The sequence below is a fragment of the Mchenga conophoros genome, linkage group LG12, assembly GCF_057382185.1.
Source record: "Mchenga conophoros isolate Kocher_MC1m ecotype Shallow Benthic linkage group LG12, M_conophoros_male_GT1.1, whole genome shotgun sequence".
NCBI lineage: Eukaryota > Metazoa > Chordata > Actinopteri > Cichliformes > Cichlidae > Mchenga > Mchenga conophoros.
This window is the reverse complement of record NC_140537.1, coordinates 38,274,988-38,295,608: the sequence shown is the minus strand read 5'-3', so window position 1 is coordinate 38,295,608 and position 20,621 is coordinate 38,274,988. Positions and strand designations below refer to the sequence as shown.

General features: G+C 46.0%; 1 long non-coding RNA gene and 15 other non-coding genes across 16 annotated transcripts; 15 read left to right on the top strand and 1 right to left on the bottom strand.

The window, feature by feature from the left end:
* Window positions 1-188: 188 nt before the first annotated feature.
* trnaa-ugc (transfer RNA alanine (anticodon UGC)) lies at window positions 189-261 on the top strand. The gene has a single exon. It is a non-coding gene; the product is annotated as a tRNA-Ala (tRNA).
* Window positions 262-943: 682 nt separating this feature from the next.
* trnas-gcu (transfer RNA serine (anticodon GCU)) lies at window positions 944-1,025 on the top strand. Its single transcript has one exon. It is a non-coding gene; the product is annotated as a tRNA-Ser (tRNA).
* A 526-nt stretch (window positions 1,026-1,551) lies between these two features.
* On the top strand, window positions 1,552-1,624 carry trnaa-agc (transfer RNA alanine (anticodon AGC)). Its single transcript has one exon. It is a non-coding gene; the product is annotated as a tRNA-Ala (tRNA).
* Window positions 1,625-2,305: 681 nt separating this feature from the next.
* trnaa-ugc (transfer RNA alanine (anticodon UGC)) lies at window positions 2,306-2,378 on the top strand. Its single transcript has one exon. It is a non-coding gene; the product is annotated as a tRNA-Ala (tRNA).
* A 682-nt stretch (window positions 2,379-3,060) lies between these two features.
* On the top strand, window positions 3,061-3,142 carry trnas-gcu (transfer RNA serine (anticodon GCU)). The gene has a single exon. It is a non-coding gene; the product is annotated as a tRNA-Ser (tRNA).
* A 515-nt stretch (window positions 3,143-3,657) lies between these two features.
* On the top strand, window positions 3,658-3,730 carry trnaa-agc (transfer RNA alanine (anticodon AGC)). Its single transcript has one exon. It is a non-coding gene; the product is annotated as a tRNA-Ala (tRNA).
* A 681-nt stretch (window positions 3,731-4,411) lies between these two features.
* trnaa-ugc (transfer RNA alanine (anticodon UGC)) lies at window positions 4,412-4,484 on the top strand. Its single transcript has one exon. It is a non-coding gene; the product is annotated as a tRNA-Ala (tRNA).
* Window positions 4,485-5,166: 682 nt separating this feature from the next.
* Window positions 5,167-5,248, top strand: trnas-gcu (transfer RNA serine (anticodon GCU)). The gene has a single exon. It is a non-coding gene; the product is annotated as a tRNA-Ser (tRNA).
* Window positions 5,249-5,763: 515 nt separating this feature from the next.
* trnaa-agc (transfer RNA alanine (anticodon AGC)) lies at window positions 5,764-5,836 on the top strand. The gene has a single exon. It is a non-coding gene; the product is annotated as a tRNA-Ala (tRNA).
* Window positions 5,837-6,517: 681 nt separating this feature from the next.
* Window positions 6,518-6,590, top strand: trnaa-ugc (transfer RNA alanine (anticodon UGC)). The gene has a single exon. It is a non-coding gene; the product is annotated as a tRNA-Ala (tRNA).
* A 682-nt stretch (window positions 6,591-7,272) lies between these two features.
* On the top strand, window positions 7,273-7,354 carry trnas-gcu (transfer RNA serine (anticodon GCU)). The gene has a single exon. It is a non-coding gene; the product is annotated as a tRNA-Ser (tRNA).
* Window positions 7,355-7,880: 526 nt separating this feature from the next.
* Window positions 7,881-7,953, top strand: trnaa-agc (transfer RNA alanine (anticodon AGC)). The gene has a single exon. It is a non-coding gene; the product is annotated as a tRNA-Ala (tRNA).
* A 681-nt stretch (window positions 7,954-8,634) lies between these two features.
* On the top strand, window positions 8,635-8,707 carry trnaa-ugc (transfer RNA alanine (anticodon UGC)). Its single transcript has one exon. It is a non-coding gene; the product is annotated as a tRNA-Ala (tRNA).
* Window positions 8,708-9,389: 682 nt separating this feature from the next.
* trnas-gcu (transfer RNA serine (anticodon GCU)) lies at window positions 9,390-9,471 on the top strand. The gene has a single exon. It is a non-coding gene; the product is annotated as a tRNA-Ser (tRNA).
* Window positions 9,472-9,986: 515 nt separating this feature from the next.
* trnaa-agc (transfer RNA alanine (anticodon AGC)) lies at window positions 9,987-10,059 on the top strand. Its single transcript has one exon. It is a non-coding gene; the product is annotated as a tRNA-Ala (tRNA).
* Window positions 10,060-13,961: 3,902 nt separating this feature from the next.
* On the bottom strand, window positions 13,962-14,916 carry LOC146563229 (uncharacterized). The gene is made up of 2 exons (XR_014894556.1): window positions 14,478-14,916; window positions 13,962-14,397 (listed from the first exon to the last, which is right to left on the bottom strand). It is a non-coding gene; the product is annotated as an uncharacterized LOC146563229 (long non-coding RNA).
* Between the last annotated feature and the right edge of the window lie 5,705 nt (window positions 14,917-20,621).

Genomic DNA, 20,621 nt, shown 5'->3' with positions numbered 1-20,621 from the left:
CTCCTGGCGTACTGCGTAGGGCCCAGACTTGAATCGCTCGGAAATGTCTCGTGTGAGTTACGATTGCACCAAAGAGTCTTGTTGTAGTTGACAAGCCCAGAAAACATTGAAAGGGGGGTGTTGTGATTAGTTCCACCTGAGCTGAGGCTCCGTATGGCACGATGAAGCTGCAGTGCTCAACCCTCAATGGGGAATTAGCTCAAATGGTAGAGCGCTCGCTTTGCATGTGAGAGGCAGCGGGATCGATACCCGCATTCTCCAGGACACTTTTGGACATCCGCGAGGAGACCCAAAGCCATGCGTGTAGCCAATCCATTGGGTGTGGGTGGAGAACAAATTCAGGGGTGATTTGTCACACAAGGATAGCAGCAAGTGCGAAAGGCAAGCTTTAGAAGATGGTAGTGAGAGCTCCTCTGATGTGTGGCACAGATGGAGTCTGCAGAGTTGAAGATGATAAGCTTTTGCTTGGGAGTGTCCAGGATGGAACAGATGTGAAATGACCACGTGCGAGGGACAGCTGGGGTTGAGCCGTTTGCAGACGACGTTAGGCCAGCAAGGCTGAGGTGATTTGCACATGTGCAGAGGAGGGATATAAGATATACTGGGAAAAGGGTGTTAAATACGGAGCGGCTGGGCAGGAGAATAAGAGAAAGACCAAAGACAACGTTCATAGACGTAGCCAAGTAGGACATGCAGAGGGTTGGTGTGACAGAGGAGAATGCTAGGGGCAGGGTGAGATGGAGGCAGACGATCCACTCTGGCAACCCCCAAGAAGAACAGGCTCAAAGAAGAAGCCAGCATCACTCCAGGCTTCTACCAAAGTGTTACGCAGCCCCTCGTCGGGGATCTGGAGTCAATCTCCCTGCGTCCATACACCAGCGATCAGCTCACACATTATCCCTCGTCAATTCCCAATGCTACTGGCAAAGAGTGGTGTGCGGCAGATGAGGTGGCCGAGAGGTTAAGGCGATGGACTGCTAATCCATTGTGCTGTGCACGCGTGGGTTCGAATCCCATCCTCGTCGAGAGCTCTTTCTGCTTATGTTGATGCATCTTGTCAGTGTAAGATTGGCTGCCAAAGCAGGCATGATGCAATGCTCTTCTTTGGCTCAGTATTCACTTTAGTTCACCATGTGGTCTTGTTGCACAGGTCATGTTAAAGACAATGGTCTGCTAATACAGTAGCAGAAAGACATTCTGCTTCCAGAATAGCAACATTCCTAATGGCCCACTTGCCCTACACTGAAAACCAAGGGGAGGAGGTCGGTAAGCATATTGATTAGAACCACCTCCCTCAGTTGGCTTCATTCAATGTGAATTAGCAGTGGCTCTAGTCCACAGTCCCTTGGATGTCCAGTCTCCTCAGTCTGTCTCTAAGGCTGATGGCATTCAGTCACGTTAGCATGACAGTGGATTGTCAGCGAGCCGCCTTAGTCTCTCAGCCACCTCCTGGGCGCTTTGCAGATTTCAGGATTTGTGCCCCTTCCCTATTTTGATCATACAACAAGTATGGACAAAGTGTAGCCTGTAATAAGTAAGACATGTGGCACAGGGGAGTTAGCTCAAATGGTAGAGCGCTCGCTTAGCATGCGAGAGGTAGCGGGATCGACGCCCGCATTCTCCATTTGACACTTTGCTAGTCAGTGTCCCTATTGAATGCATGTGGCTTCCTTTGGCAAATCTTTATTTCACAGGTGTCGAACTCCAGGCCTCGAGGGCCGGTGTCCTGCAGGTTTCAGATGTATTCTTGATCCATCATAGGGGATTCAAATGGCTAAATTACCTCCTCAACATTTCTTGAAGTTCTCCAGAGGCCTGGTAATGAACTAATCATTTGATTCAGGTGTGTTGACCCAGGGTTATACCTAAAACCTGCAGGACACCGGCCCTCGAGGCCTGATGTTGTACACCCCAGGTTTATTTGCACTTCTCCGCTCACTACCTTTCAGGTACTACCATGTTAACGCTGGCTTCAAACCTCATCAATCTTTGACCATATGAAGTGATTGTCTCCCCTCTTACCCTCACAATACTGGCCGATGGCAGCAAAGAGTCCCCCGGCCCAGTCTGACATCTCTTTTCTCCAGAAGCAGCTGAAAGGGGCTTCCAGTGACACTCTCCTGGCGTACTGCGTAGGGCCCAGACTTGAATCGCTCGGAAATGTCTCGTGTGAGTTACGATTGCACCAAAGAGTCTTGTTGTAGTTGACAAGCCCAGAAAACATTGAAAGGGGGGTGTTGTGATTAGTTCCACCTGAGCTGAGGCTCCGTATGGCACGATGAAGCTGCAGTGCTCAACCCTCAATGGGGAATTAGCTCAAATGGTAGAGCGCTCGCTTTGCATGTGAGAGGCAGCGGGATCGATACCCGCATTCTCCAGGACACTTTTGGACATCCGCGAGGAGACCCAAAGCCATGCGTGTAGCCAATCCATTGGGTGTGGGTGGAGAACAAATTCAGGGGTGATTTGTCACACAAGGATAGCAGCAAGTGCGAAAGGCAAGCTTTAGAAGATGGTAGTGAGAGCTGCTCTGATGTGTGGCACAGATGGAGTCTGCAGAGTTGAAGATGATAAGCTTTTGCTTGGGAGTGTCCAGGATGGAACAGATGTGAAATGACCACGTGCGAGGGACAGCTGGGGTTGAGCCGTTTGCAGACGACGTTAGGCCAGCAAGGCTGAGGTGATTTGCACATGTGCAGAGGAGGGATATAAGATATACTGGGAAAAGGGTGTTAAATACGGAGCGGCTGGGCAGGAGAATAAGAGAAAGACCAAAGACAACGTTCATAGACGTAGCCAAGTAGGACATGCAGAGGGTTGGTGTGACAGAGGAGAATGCTAGGGGCAGGGTGAGATGGAGGCAGACGATCCACTCTGGCAACCCCCAAGAAGAACAGGCTCAAAGAAGAAGCCAGCATCACTCCAGGCTTCTACCAAAGTGTTACGCAGCCCCTCGTCGGGGATCTGGAGTCAATCTCCCTGCGTCCATACACCAGCGATCAGCTCACACATTATCCCTCGTCAATTCCCAATGCTACTGGCAAAGAGCGGTGTGCGGCAGATGAGGTGGCCGAGAGGTTAAGGCGATGGACTGCTAATCCATTGTGCTGTGCACGCGTGGGTTCGAATCCCATCCTCGTCGAGAGCTCTTTCTGCTTATGTTGATGCATCTTGTCAGGGTAAGATTGGCTGCCAAAGCAGGCATGATGCAATGCTCAGTTTTCATTTTAATTCACCATGTGGTCTTGCTGCACAAGTCATGTTAAAGACAATGGTCTGCTAATACAGTAGTAGAAAGACGTTCTGCTTCCAGAATAGCAACATTCCTAATGGCCCACTTGCCCTACACTGAAAACCAAGGGGAGGAGGTCGGTAAGCATATTGATTAGAACCACCTCCCTCAGTTGGCTTCATTCAATGTGAATTAGCAGTGGCTCTAGTCCACAGTCCCTTGGATGTCCAGTCTCCTCAGTCTGTCTCTAAGGCTGATGGCATTCAGTCACGTTAGCATGACAGTGGATTGTCAGCGAGCCGCCTTAGTCTCTCAGCCACCTCCTGGGCGCTTTGCAGATTTCAGGATTTGTGCCCCTTCCCTATTTTGATCATACAACAAGTATGGACAAAGTGTAGCCTGTAATAAGTAAGACATGTGGCACAGGGGAGTTAGCTCAAATGGTAGAGCGCTCGCTTAGCATGCGAGAGGTAGCGGGATCGACGCCCGCATTCTCCATTTGACACTTTGCTAGTCAGTGTCCCAATTGAATGCATGTGGCTTCCTTTGGCAAATCTTTATTTCACAGGTGTCGAACTCCAGGCCTCGAGGGCCGGTGTCCTGCAGGTTTCAGATGTATTCTTGATCCATCATAGGGGATTCAAATGGCTAAATTACCTCCTCAACATTTCTTGAAGTTCTCCAGAGGCCTGGTAATGAACTAATCATTTGATTCAGGTGTGTTGACCCAGGGTTATACCTAAAACCTGCAGGACACCGGCCCTCGAGGCCTGATGTTGTACACCCCAGGTTTATTTGCACTTCTCCGCTCACTACCTTTCAGGTACTACCATGTTAACGCTGGCTTCAAACCTCATCAATCTTTGACCATATGAAGTGATTGTCTCCCCTCTTACCCTCACAATACTGGCCGATGGCAGCAAAGAGTCCCCCGGCCCAGTCTGACATCTCTTTTCTCCAGAAGCAGCTGAAAGGGGCTTCCAGTGACACTCTCCTGGCGTACTGCGTAGGGCCCAGACTTGAATCGCTCGGAAATGTCTCGTGTGAGTTACGATTGCACCAAAGAGTCTTGTTGTAGTTGACAAGCCCAGAAAACATTGAAAGGGGGGTGTTGTGATTAGTTCCACCTGAGCTGAGGCTCCGTATGGCACGATGAAGCTGCAGTGCTCAACCCTCAATGGGGAATTAGCTCAAATGGTAGAGCGCTCGCTTTGCATGTGAGAGGCAGCGGGATCGATACCCGCATTCTCCAGGACACTTTTGGACATCCGCGAGGAGACCCAAAGCCATGCGTGTAGCCAATCCATTGGGTGTGGGTGGAGAACAAATTCAGGGGTGATTTGTCACACAAGGATAGCAGCAAGTGCGAAAGGCAAGCTTTAGAAGATGGTAGTGAGAGCTGCTCTGATGTGTGGCACAGATGGAGTCTGCAGAGTTGAAGATGATAAGCTTTTGCTTGGGAGTGTCCAGGATGGAACAGATGTGAAATGACCACGTGCGAGGGACAGCTGGGGTTGAGCCGTTTGCAGACGACGTTAGGCCAGCAAGGCTGAGGTGATTTGCACATGTGCAGAGGAGGGATATAAGATATACTGGGAAAAGGGTGTTAAATACGGAGCGGCTGGGCAGGAGAATAAGAGAAAGACCAAAGACAACGTTCATAGACGTAGCCAAGTAGGACATGCAGAGGGTTGGTGTGACAGAGGAGAATGCTAGGGGCAGGGTGAGATGGAGGCAGACGATCCACTCTGGCAACCCCCAAGAAGAACAGGCTCAAAGAAGAAGCCAGCATCACTCCAGGCTTCTACCAAAGTGTTACGCAGCCCCTCGTCGGGGATCTGGAGTCAATCTCCCTGCGTCCATACACCAGCGATCAGCTCACACATTATCCCTCGTCAATTCCCAATGCTACTGGCAAAGAGCGGTGTGCGGCAGATGAGGTGGCCGAGAGGTTAAGGCGATGGACTGCTAATCCATTGTGCTGTGCACGCGTGGGTTCGAATCCCATCCTCGTCGAGAGCTCTTTCTGCTTATGTTGATGCATCTTGTCAGTGTAAGATTGGCTGCCAAAGCAGGCATGATGCAATGCTCAGTTTTCACTTTAATTCACCATGTGGTCTTGCTGCACAAGTCATGTTAAAGACAATGGTCTGATAATACAGTAGTAGAAAGACGTTCTGCTTCCAGAATAGCAACATTCCTAATGGCCCACTTGCCCTACACTGAAAACCAAGGGGAGGAGGTCGGTAAGCATATTGATTAGAACCACCTCCCTCAGTTGGCTTCATTCAATGTGAATTAGCAGTGGCTCTAGTCCACAGTCCCTTGGATGTCCAGTCTCCTCAGTCTGTCTCTAAGGCTGATGGCATTCAGTCACGTTAGCATGACAGTGGATTGTCAGCGAGCCGCCTTAGTCTCTCAGCCACCTCCTGGGCGCTTTGCAGATTTCAGGATTTGTGCCCCTTCCCTATTTTGATCATACAACAAGTATGGACAAAGTGTAGCCTGTAATAAGTAAGACATGTGGCACAGGGGAGTTAGCTCAAATGGTAGAGCGCTCGCTTAGCATGCGAGAGGTAGCGGGATCGACGCCCGCATTCTCCATTTGACACTTTGCTAGTCAGTGTCCCAATTGAATGCATGTGGCTTCCTTTGGCAAATCTTTATTTCACAGGTGTCGAACTCCAGGCCTCGAGGGCCGGTGTCCTGCAGGTTTCAGATGTATTCTTGATCCATCATAGGGGATTCAAATGGCTAAATTACCTCCTCAACATTTCTTGAAGTTCTCCAGAGGCCTGGTAATGAACTAATCATTTGATTCAGGTGTGTTGACCCAGGGTTATACCTAAAACCTGCAGGACACCGGCCCTCGAGGCCTGATGTTGTACACCCCAGGTTTATTTGCACTTCTCCGCTCACTACCTTTCAGGTACTACCATGTTAACGCTGGCTTCAAACCTCATCAATCTTTGACCATATGAAGTGATTGTCTCCCCTCTTACCCTCACAATACTGGCCGATGGCAGCAAAGAGTCCCCCGGCCCAGTCTGACATCTCTTTTCTCCAGAAGCAGCTGAAAGGGGCTTCCAGTGACACTCTCCTGGCGTACTGCGTAGGGCCCAGACTTGAATCGCTCGGAAATGTCTCGTGTGAGTTACGATTGCACCAAAGAGTCTTGTTGTAGTTGACAAGCCCAGAAAACATTGAAAGGGGGGTGTTGTGATTAGTTCCACCTGAGCTGAGGCTCCGTATGGCACGATGAAGCTGCAGTGCTCAACCCTCAATGGGGAATTAGCTCAAATGGTAGAGCGCTCGCTTTGCATGTGAGAGGCAGCGGGATCGATACCCGCATTCTCCAGGACACTTTTGGACATCCGCGAGGAGACCCAAAGCCATGCGTGTAGCCAATCCATTGGGTGTGGGTGGAGAACAAATTCAGGGGTGATTTGTCACACAAGGATAGCAGCAAGTGCGAAAGGCAAGCTTTAGAAGATGGTAGTGAGAGCTCCTCTGATGTGTGGCACAGATGGAGTCTGCAGAGTTGAAGATGATAAGCTTTTGCTTGGGAGTGTCCAGGATGGAACAGATGTGAAATGACCACGTGCGAGGGACAGCTGGGGTTGAGCCGTTTGCAGACGACGTTAGGCCAGCAAGGCTGAGGTGATTTGCACATGTGCAGAGGAGGGATATAAGATATACTGGGAAAAGGGTGTTAAATACGGAGCGGCTGGGCAGGAGAATAAGAGAAAGACCAAAGACAACGTTCATAGACGTAGCCAAGTAGGACATGCAGAGGGTTGGTGTGACAGAGGAGAATGCTAGGGGCAGGGTGAGATGGAGGCAGACGATCCACTCTGGCAACCCCCAAGAAGAACAGGCTCAAAGAAGAAGCCAGCATCACTCCAGGCTTCTACCAAAGTGTTACGCAGCCCCTCGTCGGGGATCTGGAGTCAATCTCCCTGCGTCCATACACCAGCGATCAGCTCACACATTATCCCTCGTCAATTCCCAATGCTACTGGCAAAGAGCGGTGTGCGGCAGATGAGGTGGCCGAGAGGTTAAGGCGATGGACTGCTAATCCATTGTGCTGTGCACGCGTGGGTTCGAATCCCATCCTCGTCGAGAGCTCTTTCTGCTTATGTTGATGCATCTTGTCAGTGTAAGATTGGCTGCCAAAGCAGGCATGATGCAATGCTCTTCTTTGGCTCAGTATTCACTTTAGTTCACCATGTGGTCTTGTTGCACAGGTCATGTTAAAGACAATGGTCTGCTAATACAGTAGCAGAAAGACATTCTGCTTCCAGAATAGCAACATTCCTAATGGCCCACTTGCCCTACACTGAAAACCAAGGGGAGGAGGTCGGTAAGCATATTGATTAGAACCACCTCCCTCAGTTGGCTTCATTCAATGTGAATTAGCAGTGGCTCTAGTCCACAGTCCCTTGGATGTCCAGTCTCCTCAGTCTGTCTCTAAGGCTGATGGCATTCAGTCACGTTAGCATGACAGTGGATTGTCAGCGAGCCGCCTTAGTCTCTCAGCCACCTCCTGGGCGCTTTGCAGATTTCAGGATTTGTGCCCCTTCCCTATTTTGATCATACAACAAGTATGGACAAAGTGTAGCCTGTAATAAGTAAGACATGTGGCACAGGGGAGTTAGCTCAAATGGTAGAGCGCTCGCTTAGCATGCGAGAGGTAGCGGGATCGACGCCCGCATTCTCCATTTGACACTTTGCTAGTCAGTGTCCCTATTGAATGCATGTGGCTTCCTTTGGCAAATCTTTATTTCACAGGTGTCGAACTCCAGGCCTCGAGGGCCGGTGTCCTGCAGGTTTCAGATGTATTCTTGATCCATCATAGGGGATTCAAATGGCTAAATTACCTCCTCAACATTTCTTGAAGTTCTCCAGAGGCCTGGTAATGAACTAATCATTTGATTCAGGTGTGTTGACCCAGGGTTATACCTAAAACCTGCAGGACACCGGCCCTCGAGGCCTGATGTTGTACACCCCAGGTTTATTTGCACTTCTCCGCTCACTACCTTTCAGGTACTACCATGTTAACGCTGGCTTCAAACCTCATCAATCTTTGACCATATGAAGTGATTGTCTCCCCTCTTACCCTCACAATACTGGCCGATGGCAGCAAAGAGTCCCCCGGCCCAGTCTGACATCTCTTTTCTCCAGAAGCAGCTGAAAGGGGCTTCCAGTGACACTCTCCTGGCGTACTGCGTAGGGCCCAGACTTGAATCGCTCGGAAATGTCTCGTGTGAGTTACGATTGCACCAAAGAGTCTTGTTGTAGTTGACAAGCCCAGAAAACATTGAAAGGGGGGTGTTGTGATTAGTTCCACCTGAGCTGAGGCTCCGTATGGCACGATGAAGCTGCAGTGCTCAACCCTCAATGGGGAATTAGCTCAAATGGTAGAGCGCTCGCTTTGCATGTGAGAGGCAGCGGGATCGATACCCGCATTCTCCAGGACACTTTTGGACATCCGCGAGGAGACCCAAAGCCATGCGTGTAGCCAATCCATTGGGTGTGGGTGGAGAACAAATTCAGGGGTGATTTGTCACACAAGGATAGCAGCAAGTGCGAAAGGCAAGCTTTAGAAGATGGTAGTGAGAGCTGCTCTGATGTGTGGCACAGATGGAGTCTGCAGAGTTGAAGATGATAAGCTTTTGCTTGGGAGTGTCCAGGATGGAACAGATGTGAAATGACCACGTGCGAGGGACAGCTGGGGTTGAGCCGTTTGCAGACGACGTTAGGCCAGCAAGGCTGAGGTGATTTGCACATGTGCAGAGGAGGGATATAAGATATACTGGGAAAAGGGTGTTAAATACGGAGCGGCTGGGCAGGAGAATAAGAGAAAGACCAAAGACAACGTTCATAGACGTAGCCAAGTAGGACATGCAGAGGGTTGGTGTGACAGAGGAGAATGCTAGGGGCAGGGTGAGATGGAGGCAGACGATCCACTCTGGCAACCCCCAAGAAGAACAGGCTCAAAGAAGAAGCCAGCATCACTCCAGGCTTCTACCAAAGTGTTACGCAGCCCCTCGTCGGGGATCTGGAGTCAATCTCCCTGCGTCCATACACCAGCGATCAGCTCACACATTATCCCTCGTCAATTCCCAATGCTACTGGCAAAGAGCGGTGTGCGGCAGATGAGGTGGCCGAGAGGTTAAGGCGATGGACTGCTAATCCATTGTGCTGTGCACGCGTGGGTTCGAATCCCATCCTCGTCGAGAGCTCTTTCTGCTTATGTTGATGCATCTTGTCAGTGTAAGATTGGCTGCCAAAGCAGGCATGATGCAATGCTCAGTTTTCACTTTAATTCACCATGTGGTCTTGCTGCACAAGTCATGTTAAAGACAATGGTCTGATAATACAGTAGTAGAAAGACGTTCTGCTTCCAGAATAGCAACATTCCTAATGGCCCACTTGCCCTACACTGAAAACCAAGGGGAGGAGGTCGGTAAGCATATTGATTAGAACCACCTCCCTCAGTTGGCTTCATTCAATGTGAATTAGCAGTGGCTCTAGTCCACAGTCCCTTGGATGTCCAGTCTCCTCAGTCTGTCTCTAAGGCTGATGGCATTCAGTCACGTTAGCATGACAGTGGATTGTCAGCGAGCCGCCTTAGTCTCTCAGCCACCTCCTGGGCGCTTTGCAGATTTCAGGATTTGTGCCCCTTCCCTATTTTGATCATACAACAAGTATGGACAAAGTGTAGCCTGTAATAAGTAAGACATGTGGCACAGGGGAGTTAGCTCAAATGGTAGAGCGCTCGCTTAGCATGCGAGAGGTAGCGGGATCGACGCCCGCATTCTCCATTTGACACTTTGCTAGTCAGTGTCCCAATTGAATGCATGTGGCTTCCTTTGGCAAATCTTTATTTCACAGGTGTCGAACTCCAGGCCTCGAGGGCCGGTGTCCTGCAGGTTTCAGATGTATTCTTGATCCATCATAGGGGATTCAAATGGCTAAATTACCTCCTCAACATTTCTTGAAGTTCTCCAGAGGCCTGGTAATGAACTAATCATTTGATTCAGGTGTGTTGACCCAGGGTTATACCTAAAACCTGCAGGACACCGGCCCTCGAGGCCTGATGTTGTACACCCCAGGTTTATTTGCACTTCTCCGCTCACTACCTTTCAGGTACTACCATGTTAACGCTGGCTTCAAACCTCATCAATCTTTGACCATATGAAGTGATTGTCTCCCCTCTTACCCTCACAATACTGGCCGATGGCAGCAAAGAGTCCCCCAGCCCAGTCTGACATCTCTTTTCTCCAGAAGCAGCTGAAAGGGGCTTCCAGTGACACTCTCCTGGCGTACTGCGTAGGGCCCAGACTTGAATCGCTCGGAAATGTCCAAAGAGTCTTGTTGTAGTTGACAAGCCCAGAAAACATTGAAAGGGGGGTGTTGTGATTAGTTCCACCTGAGCTGAGGCTCCGTATGGCACGATGAAGCTGCAGTGCTCAGCTCAAAAGTTGATTCTGAAAACAGAGCCTTTCAGCACCGGCGGCGGGAGGCTGAATATATGTCTTCAAACATTGCTGGTAAACCCGTGTGTCTTATTTGTGGAGCTAATGTGGCTGTAATCAGAGGCGGATCCAGACATTTGAAACACCCGGGGCTTAGCCCTAAAGGTTAGTATGCATGTGGGATTTTTTTTTTTTTTTTTTGGGGGGGGGGGGGGGGTTAGAAATGACTGAAAGATTAAGTGGCTCTGTTTGGAGTTTTGTTCAAAAAAGAATGACGTCATATAGGGAGAAATATATATCAAATCTGCAGGACACCTTAAACTAGTTTTTTAATTAAGCAGCGAGGCAGAACAAAGTCAGGGCTGTATCAAGGCACGAGGACTAAACCCCAATTCAACCAGACCCAGAACTGATCCGGAATTAAAACAGGACTACAATAGTTCAAAATCAGGACTACTGAGGACTTAACCAAGACAGAACCACAATCAGAACTAGATGATAGTACCACTAGAAATTATCATAGACCTGCACTATACGTATTTTTTAATTCTACCAAAGTCCACTATTTAGATTGAGAAAAGTTTATATAATTATTTAGCCTTGTTTTGCAAACAACTTAACTTAATAAATATAGAATTTGAAAAGTAACAAACCTAAAAAGAAACACTAGGTACGAGATACATGAGGACCTATGATACGGTGATACTTTTGGTAAACAACCATGTGACTAACATGTGTGTCTCACCTGCTCTTGTTCCACTTCTGTTCTGTCCTCATTCTCCATCTCCCTCTCTCTCCCTCTCTGTTCCTCTCTCTCCCTCTCTGTTCCTCTCTCCCTCTTTGTGCTGACAATCATCAAATATACAGATATTTACAAACTCTTCAGATAAAAACACTTTTTTAATTGTAACATCAAATCAGACTAAATGTTTATTTTTTAGATAAATATAAAAACATATTTGTTAAATTTAAGAGTAAAGAGAGAAACTGTCTGTATTTCTTAATTGTAAATGGCACCAAATTGTATTCAAACTGAGCCACACTTATGGAGCTCCACAGTTCTGTTCCTGGTGTTTTGTTGACATCTCTTGATGTTCCCATGTCACAGAAACAGCCTCTGTGTTTTGCCTTATATGCATCCACAGCTGTGCCACCAGTTTACTCACATGGACTCTACTAACCTATCAGAAGCTTCTTCAGCTCGGAATGGAATCGTCTGCAGTTTCTTATTAATTAACAATAAACTTAGTGTACATGTACTCCTAAATTTAATGAAAGTGATAAAAAATAGAAGCTCTCTCTCTCTTTATTCTGACATTTAACTAATTCAAAATATATTTCAATATTTATCTAAAACAAAAGTTTACTCTAAATTGATGTTGTACAGTAAAAATGTTCTTGTGTTTTCCATAAAGTGTAAATATCTGGTTTCAACTGTGAATATACTGCTGTGTATTGAAGTTCCTCTTGTTTTGCTTAGAAATATACTGAACAACATACAAAGCATAATATATAAAATACTACCAGAGTTGTTTCTTTGAAAGAAGCCCCTTATATCCATGCTTGTATATCAGTGCATTACTGAAGCCGATTTATTTAGCCGTGGAGGGAAACAACTGAAAATATGAAATAAACACACTTGTAAGCTGAGACTCTCTAAAGAAACAGCATTGTTGTTGTTCGGCTTTTCATTTCGCCATTTGTTGATTCACTTGAAGAGCAAGTAAGGTAATATGGGTCAAGTGATCAGTTTCATATCAATCTTTCGTGATGCACCGTCATATTTACATTATTTGTACAGTACGAATGATTTGCTTTGGTACCAGGGCCCTGTTTCAGGAAGCCGGTTTAGAAAACTCAGAGTGAAAAACGATACGCAGGGTTGAGTAACCCCGAACTGTCCAACTCGGAATATTCGGTTTCAGAAAGGCTGATAACAATTAGTTCAGTCAACGCGGAGTTGCTTTAACCCCAAGTGAAGCGCGCGGACGAGGATACATAAAGCCCTGATAAGCGGAGCACAGATTAAGCGAGTCACCATGGAGACGGAGGGAAAGAAGGCGCGGTCAATGTATTTCACAGCGCTTGAGGCCGAAATTCTGATGGCAGCATATGCAGATAACATGCAAATTCCGCGGAAAAAAGTAACACAGCCTCAGCTGCAAAAGCATGCATGGCAAAACATAGCCGACAGAGTCAATGCGTGAGTGTTAATTTAAACATTGATCGAGGGATTTCCACCCATTTAACACGTTATTTTATCATATGTTATTTTATTTGTTATTTTATACATTTTATTTTGTGATGTGATGTGACGCAGGTGCAACCCAACAGGCCCCAAACGTGCCTGGCAGCAAGTAAAAATGAAATATAAAAATATAGTCCAAACAGGTAAGGTGTAATTGTATTATGAGCCATAGTGCTTGGTCTGTTTGTCCCATGTAAATCAATTGCAGTTAGAGGCTACATTAATTTTCTTTCTGTAAGCACTTATTGAAATTATCTGAGCACATTACAAGTACATATTTGCTTACTCTGTATGCTCAAATGTGGCCCGTTATAGCCAACAGAAAAAAAGCGGAGGCCCGAAAAACAGGTGGGGGTCCTCCACCACCACCACTCACAGAGGCTGAGCAGTTGGCCCTCAGCCAAAACAGTGGGCGCCCTGTGGCCGAAGGCATCTCTGCGGGGACATCCTCTGAGGCAATAACCCCGCAAGACACAAGTGCCTACATAGGGGGTAAATTCAAAATAATACATGATGTGCATACACCCTTTCTTCACAGTCACCTTTGCAGTGCTGCTCATTCATTTGATAAACTCTTTACCATAATGGATTATTTTGTAGTGAAGTTATTTTCCTACTGATTTTGCCTTGCCTCAGTCTTGGTTGTCTTTGAGAGCATAATGACAATGAAGTGTAAGGTGATTGGTATGTTTGTTAATTGCCATTTGGTCCCTTGTAAGTTATAAGTGACCTGTATAAACCTCATATTCTATCAGTTGATGGTGGTGGTGTACTGCATCTGGTGCAGCCTCCTGTTGAGCCAGACCAACATGCAGTTGTGAGTAATACTCCACAGATTATATGAGTTTACAGTAGAACAGCAATGTTGTCTATTTCTTTACTACAGGAAAATAATGAAGAAACATTGACAGCTGTTACAGAGGAGGAAGCAACAGAGACACTTTATGAGGTTTACATCTTTTAATACTTTGTGTACAGGAAACACAGGTGACCAATAAAGCCAGTTGAACAAAAAATCTGTTTATTCTTCTTTCAACATGTTGAGGTGATGGGTCAAAAGAAATGATTGTGACATATGGTGTCTCTGACTGCGCTTCCATCTTGTATGTCCGTGGGAGGGTCAGGATGTTCATGGTTTGGATCACTGCTGATGTTTGGTTCAGAAGGACAGTGTTCTCCTCTAATTGTGGCAATGTTGTGAAGAATCACACATGCCACAATAATGTCACATGCCCTTTCTGGGGTGACCCTGAGTCTTTGCAGGCACTGGAACCGGGCCTTAAGCATTCCGATAGTCATTTCAATTCTGGCTCTTGTCCTGCAATTAGCCAGATTATATCGCTGCTGTGGGCCCGGTTCAGGGTCAGGGTAAGGGGTAAGCAAATAGGGTAAACATGGATACCCCCTATCACCAAGCAAGTAGCCAGTGAACTCTCCTAAGACAGAAGGGTACACTTCAGTTCAAATGTCCCTGAAGCAATTGGTCTTTATATATTTTAAAGTATTCTCAACTCACCATGTCCAAATTTTGTGCTCAGTGTACATTCACGGAATATTTGTGAGTCATGGACAGAGCCTGGCCACTTGGCTTCCACATTTGTGATAATGTTGGCAGCATCACATATGATCTTCACAGTGCAGAGAACACAAATTAGCATCCATTACTATGATGAAATAATTTGTTAGTTTGACATGCTACAGGGAACTATGTACCTGTACATTAATGCTGTGGAAAGACTTCCTGTTCACATAGTCTCCTTCATTTACTGAAGGAGCAATGATTGGAATGTGAGTGCCATCTATACAGCCAATCACGCCTGGGAACCGTGAGAATAAATGTAAAATTTAAGTAGTAGTCCAAGTATCACCACATCATGAATTAAGTTTTGTTCATCCTGATACCTGCAATTTTGTGGCATCCCTCTTTGATAAATCTTGTGGGTCTATGACCGGGGAACACCACAAATGAGTACAGGAGACGTTTCAGTGCAACTGTAACATTCCTGACTGCCCGACAGACGGTAGCCTTGGAAACGTGCTCAGCGTCACCAATATTATACAGAAAGCTCCCGTTTGCAAAAAACCGAAGTGCAATACAAATAATATGTAATGAACTGAGAGCATGTCCGCGATGTGTCACATGAGCAATATTAGGCCTGAGGATGTTATCCAAATGAATTATAGATTGTGCTGAGAAACAGTAACGTTCACACAGAAAATCATCAGGAAATGATAAAATGTCCAAACGCGCTCTAATCACTCTCTCCCGGCGGAGAGCTCTGCGGAGAATTTGGGCTTCAACATCTACTGGCTCTTCAAGGAAGTGGCACGCCATGTCCGACACTTCCTACTGTCAGGTTTCCGACAAAGGGGCGGAGACAGTCAGGGTTAGTTGTAGTAAACCTGCTAGGGGGCAGGTTAGCTTCACGGAGTGTGTCGTCATAGTGACTCACTCAGGCTGCAGCTGAACTCGCTTTGTGAAACCGAAAACCCAGAGTTTTCGTTAACTCAGGATATACTTACTCAGTTTTTCCACTAAACCGGCTTCCTGAAACAGGGCCCTGGTCGAACTTCAGTTCCCCTCTGTCTGCCTGGCTCCGTTTCTCCAACAGCGCACTTGTAGGCAGCAGCTGCCCCGCCCCCTCGCTTAGTGTCTGAGCTCGGATCATACCAATATTAGGGGGGATTCACGCACAGTTGTAAATTCCCACAGTGTGCACTATGTGCTTCGAATATTGTGTGTAGTTTTTTGTTTTATACAGCTGTCAGCCAGGCATCTAACTATGAAAAAATTACACTCCAAAAGACCCCGGGCTTCTGACAAAACAACCCGGGCTTAAGCCCAGTAAGACACCCCCGCTCCGCCAATGGCTGTAATTAAGGGATTTAATTTAAGATGGCACTACCAGACAAAACGTCAGGATAAGCTGAAAAACCAAAATCCAGAGCAGAAACTACAGAAGGTAGAAGAGCTAAAGAAGAATCTTTGTACAATATAAAGCGCCATGAGGCGACTGCTGTTGTGATTTGGCGCTATACAAATAAAATTGAATTGAATCTGACATTCCAGCAGATGATTTTCATCAGAGCAAAATCACAAAGTGAAGCTGTTGTGTCGCAAGTTTTATTGTAGCAGAGGAGCCAAATCAGCCCGGTACCACTCTGAAGAGCTGCATGATGAAGGTGTGCGACGTCTTCTGTCCAGACAAAATGCAGATTTTGGCAAATGTGAGCCTGAGCAGAAATACGATTGCTGATCGGGTTTGTGAGATGGCCACTGATTTAAGAACACAGTTGTGTGAAAGAAGCAAAAACTTCACTGCATACTCTCTTGCTGTGGATGAAAGTACAGACATGATGGACATTGCACAGCTGACCATCTTCATCCGTGGAGAGGAAATATTGGAAATTAAATCGATGCACGGGACAACGACAGGAAAAGACATTTTTTAAAAGTATTTCAAAGTGTAACTGACATGAAACTGCGCTGGGATAACAGATGGAGCGCTGGTGTTGTGCAGGATGTAAGATCTAGTAAGGATGCAGGAGAACTGTACTGGTGAGTTAACAGCATATCACTGCATCACACACCAGGAAACGCTGTGTAGTAAAGTCCTTAAAATGGAGCATGTAATGCTCACCGTGACGCAGACCGTACATTTTATCTGAGCTAAAGGATTAAATCACCGTCAGTTTCAGTCTTTTATGTGGGAAATAGATTCAGAGTTTGCCGACATTCCTCATCACACAGAGGTCCGCTGGCTGAGTTGGGGAAAAGTTCTCAGTAGTTTTTGAGCTCAGCAAGGAAACCTGTCAGTTCATGGACATGTATGATGTGGTGAAAGCGTTTCAAGTGAAGCTGTCACAAATGCACCAGTGCAACCTGCCTCACTTTCCCTGTTGCCAAGTAATGTTGAGCCAAGTCGGCGCACTTTGCTCCGTCTACATGCGGCTGGAACCTTGTGTTTGCTTTCATTTATTTTTTCTGGGGTTTTTGCTGCATGTTCATATTTCTAACTTGCATAATTGTGACAGGATATATTTTTATGGAGAGCAAAATATTTAAAGTTAAAGTTAATTTTTTTTAAGTTATTTATTCTGGAATAATATTCCTGTCTGTTTTTATTCATATTTATCTTTAAAAAACATTGTTTTAGTGTGTTCAAAAACTGTATATCTTGTTTGGCCCGCGACCTGAAGTGTGCCTTGAGTTTTGGCCCCCTATGCAATTGAGTTTGACACCCCTGATCTACAGCTACTCTTAGTACCATTGATATTCATTTAGACTCTTTTTCTCCAATTGATCTTTCTGAGTTAACTTCAATAATTACTTCCTCCAAACCATCAACGTGTCTTTTAGGCCCCATTCTTACAAAACTAATTTAAAATTAATGCTTCGATCTTAAATATGATCAACCTATCTCTAATGATCAGCTATGTACCACAGGCCTTCAAGCTGGCTGTAGTTAAACCTTTACTCAAAAAGCATCTCTAGACCCAGCAGTCTTAGCTAATTATAGGCCAATCTCCAACCTTCCTTTATATCAAACATCCTTGAAAGAGTAGTTGTCAAACAGCTAACAGATCATCTGCAGAGGTTTATTTGAAGAGTTTCAGTCAGGTTTCAGAGCTCATCACAGCACAGAAACAGCTTTAGTGAAGGTTACAAATGATCTTCTTATGGCCTCTGACAGTGGACTCATCTCTGTGCTTGTCCTGCTAGACCTCAGTGCAGCGTTCGATACTGTCGACCATAATATCCTATTAGAGCAATTAGAACATGCTGTAGGTATTACAGGTACTGCGCTGCAGTGGTTTGTATCATATCTATCTAATAGACTCCAGTTTGTGCATGTAAATGGAGAGTCCTCTTCACACACTGAGGTTAATTATGGAGTTCCACAGGGTTCAGTGCTAGGACCAATTCTGTTTACATTATACATGCTTCCCTTAGGCAGCATCATTAGAAGACATAGCATACATTTACACTGCTATGCAGATGACACCCAGCTCTATCTGTCCATGAAGCCAGATAACACACACCAATGAGTTAAACTGCAGGAATGTCTTAAAGACATAAAGACCTGGATGGCCGCTAACTTTCTGCTTCTTAATTCAGATCAAACTGAGGTTATTGTACTCGGCCCTGAAAAGCTTAGAAATATGGTATCTAAGCAGATTCTTACTCTGGATGGCATTACCTTGGCCTCCAGTAACGCTGTGAGGAACCTTGGAGTCATTTTTGACCAGGACATGTCCTTCAACGCACATATTAAACAAATATGTAAGACTGCTTTCTTCCATTTGTGCAACATCTCTAAAGTTAGAAATATCCTGTCTCAGAGTGACGCTGAAAAACTAGTTCATGCATTTATTACTTCCAGGCTGGACGACTGTAATTCATTATTATCAGGATGTCCTAAAAACTCCCTGAAAAGCCTTCAGCTAATCCAAAATGCTGCAGCAAGAGTCCTGACAGGGACTAGAAAGAGAGAGCAGATTTCTCCTGTTTGGCTTCCTGTTAAATCCAGAATTCAAAATCCTGCTCCTCACATACAAGGTCTTAAATAATCAGGCCCCATTTTATCTTAATGACCTTGTAGTACCATATCACCCTATTAGAGCACTTCGCTCTCGCTCTGCAGGCCTACTTGTTGTTCCTAGAGTATTTAAAAGTAGAATGGGAGGCAGAGCCTTCAGTTTTCAGGCCCCTCTTCTGTGGAACCAGCTTCCAGTTTGGATTCGGGAGACAGACACTATCTCTACTTTCAAGATTAGGCTTCAAACTTTCCTTTTTGCTAAAGCATATAGTTAGGGCTGGACCAGGTGACCCTGAATCCTCCCTTAGTTATGCTGCAATAGACGTAGGCTGCCGGGGGATTCCCATGATGCATTGAGTTTTTCCTTTCCAGTCACCTTTCTCACTCACTATGTGTTAACAGACCTCTCTGCATTGAATCATGCTTGTTATTAATCTCTGTCCGTCTTCCACAGCATGTCTTTATTAGGGATGGGTATCGTTTAGATTTTATCCGATACCAGTACCAAACCGGTACTTTTGAAACGGTGCCGGTGCTTAAAGAATGGAGAACACAAAATTGGTCCAAAAACCTCTCGTGTTTAGCTGTTTTTTTGTAAAAAGATAACAATGTTAGCCTTTTCTGCAGCTATGGGGCATATATGGTATCACTCTTGGCTGGAAGCAGTGCTTAAACAATGGAAAAAAACACAAACTTTGTCCAAAAACCTCTCATGTTTAGCTGTTTTCCACTTTTTCTTTGGTCATTTTAGCCTTTTTGGCCAGGGTGAAGGGAGCATCTGCCATCAAACAAGAAGACAGCCGCATGTAGCTATGATGATGTTTGCTAGTTCACCTTACATGCATTAATGTAATAACGTGGTTAGCCTACTCAACGTAAATTACACACGAACAACATTAAGCTACTCACGCAGAGAAGAACGGCTGCTGCTGCATCATCATCCTCATCATTTCTGCTACACTGGCAGGGCTAGGGGCCAGGACTCTCCTCTTCGGGTTCTTGGGGGATGTTGCTAACTCCGGGTCCGATAACAGGCACCACATCCGCAGTAGATGTGCTCGGTGTGAGGTCTCGCAGCAAGCTATCAAATACGGCGCATTTCTCAGCTTTTAAAAAAACGCTATGCGTCGCCAGGTGTTTCATCGGATTCTTGGTGTTACCTCCTTTGACAGTATCACAGTATCAGCTTAAAGCACTTGTTGCTGCTGAGTTTGCATCTTTTGCTGTGAAGTACAGCCAGACTTTGACCGCTTCGCCTTTTTTAAATCTGTAGCTCTGCTCTAAAAGAACGTACGTACCTGGGCCCGCCTACTACGCTTGCAAAGGTAAAATGATTGGCTAGAATCCAAAGTGTGTGACATCTCAGGGGGGGAAAAAAGCACCGAAATGTGCGCTGTTTTTCGGTCTGGTTACTACTGTTTATGCCAGAACCGGTGCCATACCGGTACCCATCCCTAGTCTTTATCCTGTCTTCCTTCTTTCACCCCAACCGGTCGCAACAGATGGCCCCGCCCTCCCTGAGCCTGGATCTGTTGGAGGTTTCTTCCTGTTAAAAGGGAGTTTTTCCTTCCCACTGTCGCCAAAGTGCTGCTCATAGGGGGTCATATGACTGTTGGGTTTTTCTCTGTATCTATTATTGTAGGGTCTACTGTACAATATAAAGCGCCTTGAGGCGACTGCTGTTGTGATTTGGCGCTATATAAATAAAATTGAACTGAATTGAAAGGCACTGCGGGAATACATCTTTTTTTATCATTTCACATTTCTGTCAGTGTTGCTTTTTCACGAGCCACAACATGTATTACCTTCAGCTTCCTCCCTTAATAAAGCAGAATTATCTGTCAGAGTTTTACTTTTGTTACGGCATACTTACATTCCCCTTCGTTTGAACCCTCCTTTACTACACTTTCACTGTCAGATTAAAAAGTTCACATGCTGAGATGATGACCTCACACAGATACTTCCTGATCAGTGTTCAGTAGCATCCAATCAAAATCCTCAAATTTGACTCAGTAAAGCTGTCGCCTTGTTGGACGGTATGTTAGTACAGCGACCTCACAGCAGACGTGTTATTAGTAACAGCACAAACATGGTCCAGTTCAGGTGAAGCTGAGCAGAGA